Source organism: Petaurus breviceps, unplaced genomic scaffold, assembly GCF_028583685.1.
Source record: "Petaurus breviceps papuanus isolate PSGF00001 unplaced genomic scaffold, PetGlider_PUasm1.0 551, whole genome shotgun sequence".
NCBI classification, from domain to species: Eukaryota; Metazoa; Chordata; class Mammalia; order Diprotodontia; family Petauridae; genus Petaurus; species Petaurus breviceps.
In genome coordinates, this window is record NW_027186372.1 from 16,387,917 (window position 1) to 16,390,038 (window position 2,122).

Sequence of the window (2,122 nt, forward strand, 5' to 3'; positions counted from 1 at the left end):
AGTGACGCTGCCACCCTGGGAATACAGTTCCAATTTAAAAGAAAGGAAACAGGTAAAACAAAAGCAGACAAACAAACAACAACAAAAAGGATGAGCACAAAACACAACAAGAAAGAATCACACCAGACAAAGTTATTATGGTGACAGGGAAGACCAAAACACAAACTAAGAAGAGGACAATAATGTCAAAACATCTATGGAAAAAACCTTAAAGAAAAATAGGAAGTGGTCTCAAGCCCAGAAAGATGTCATGGAAGAAAAAACAGAACTTAAGAATCATCTAAGAGAGACAGAATAAAAACTAGGAAAAGAAATGAGAGTAATGCAAGAGAATTATGAAAAAATAAGAATCAACAGTGTAGAAAACTGCTTAAAAATTAGAATTAGCCAAATGGAAAAGGAAATACAGAAATTCACTGAAGAAAGCAACTTAAAGAGTGTAACTGGCCAATTGGAAAGGAAAATACTAAAGTTAGTTGAGGAAAACACCTTGAGAGTTAGAATTGAGCAAGTGAAAGTGAAGGATTCTATGGGAAGGCAAAAGAATTTTTAAAATAGAAGAAAACGTAAAATATCTCAGGGGAAAAAACAAGTAACCTGGAATACACCTACAGGAGAGACAATATTAGCATCACTGAACTACCTAAGAACCATAATAAAAAGGAGGACCTGGATAGCATTTTTCAAGAAAGTATCAAAGAAAACCACCATTATGTCCTGGAACCAGAGGTCAAAAATAGCCTTTGAAAGAATCTACTGATCATCTCAAGAAAGATCCCCAAATTAAAACTCCAAAAACATTATAGCCAAACTTCAGAACAATCAGATCAAGGAAAAAAAATACTATAAGTGACCAGAAAGAAACCATTCAAATATTGGGGCATCACAATCAGTATCACACGGGACCTGGCAGTTGCAACATTAAAAGATCTGAGGCCATGGAACATTATATTCTGGAGGACAAAAGAACTAGAACTACAACCAAGAATCATTTGATTGGCAAAATTAGGCATAATATATCAAGGGAAAAAATGGTCATTCAATGAAATAGAAGGATTTCAAGCCTTCATAAGAAGACTAGAACTAAACCAAAAATTAATCAATCTCCAAGATCAAGACCCAAGAGAAGCATAATCAGGTATAAAGGGAAAAGAAGACACAAGGGATCTAATAGAGCTAAACTGTCTACAGCTGTACATGGGAAGATGATACTTATAACTCTTAAAAAATGATCATTAACAGTACAGATAGAAGGAATGTACATACACAGGTGATATGAGTATAAGGTGAATTTGAGGGAATGACAAAAAATTAAGGATGAGAAAAAGGAGTACAAGGAATGCAGAAGGAAGGGAATGGTAGAACGCAGCAAATTATCTCCCATGAAGAGGCGAGAAAGACCACTTATAGTTGAGGAATAGATGAAAGGGGAAGTGGCAGGCATTGCTTGAACCTTCCTCTCATCAGTACTGGCTCAAAGAGGGAATACTACACACCATCAGTTGACAGGGAAGTAGAAGGAGAGGAGATTAAGAAAGAGGGAGAACTGAGAGAAGGGAGGACAAATCGGGGAAGTGGTTGACAGAAACAAAATATTGGTGAGATGGGAAGGGGTGAAAGGAGAGAAAGAACAAATAGAAGGAAGAATAGATTGAAGGGAAATACATAGGTAGTAATCATAACTGTGAATGAGATTGGGATGAGCTCTCCCATAAAATGGAAATGGATAGCAAAAAGGATAAAAACCAGAATCCTACAATATGTTGTTTATATGAAACACACGAAGCACACTTGAAGCAGAAAGACACACACAGATTAAAGGAAAGGGGCTGGAGCAGAATCCGTTATGCTTTAGTTGAAATAAAAAAAAAAAGCAGGGGTAGCAATCCTGATCGAAGACAAAGTAAAAGCAAAAATAGACCTAATTAAGAGAGATTAAGGAAGGAAACTATATTTTCCTAAAAAGTACCATAGACAGGAAAGCAATCAAATAGGAAGAGCAAGAAATAGCTTCCCTGTCAGATCTATGGGGAGGGGAAAAATTCATAGCCAAGGGTGTGTGGGGGGAGACAGACAGACAGAGAGAGAGAGAGAGACAGAGAGAGAGAGAGAGAGAGAGAGA

At 36.9% G+C, this 2,122-nt stretch overlaps 1 pseudogene; it reads left to right on the forward strand.

Annotated features, from left to right (window-relative positions):
- The first annotated feature begins 938 nt into the window (after window positions 1–938).
- Window positions 939–2,122, forward strand: part of LOC138172851 (serine/threonine-protein kinase Kist pseudogene) — a 3,559-nt pseudogene continuing 2,375 nt past the window's right edge.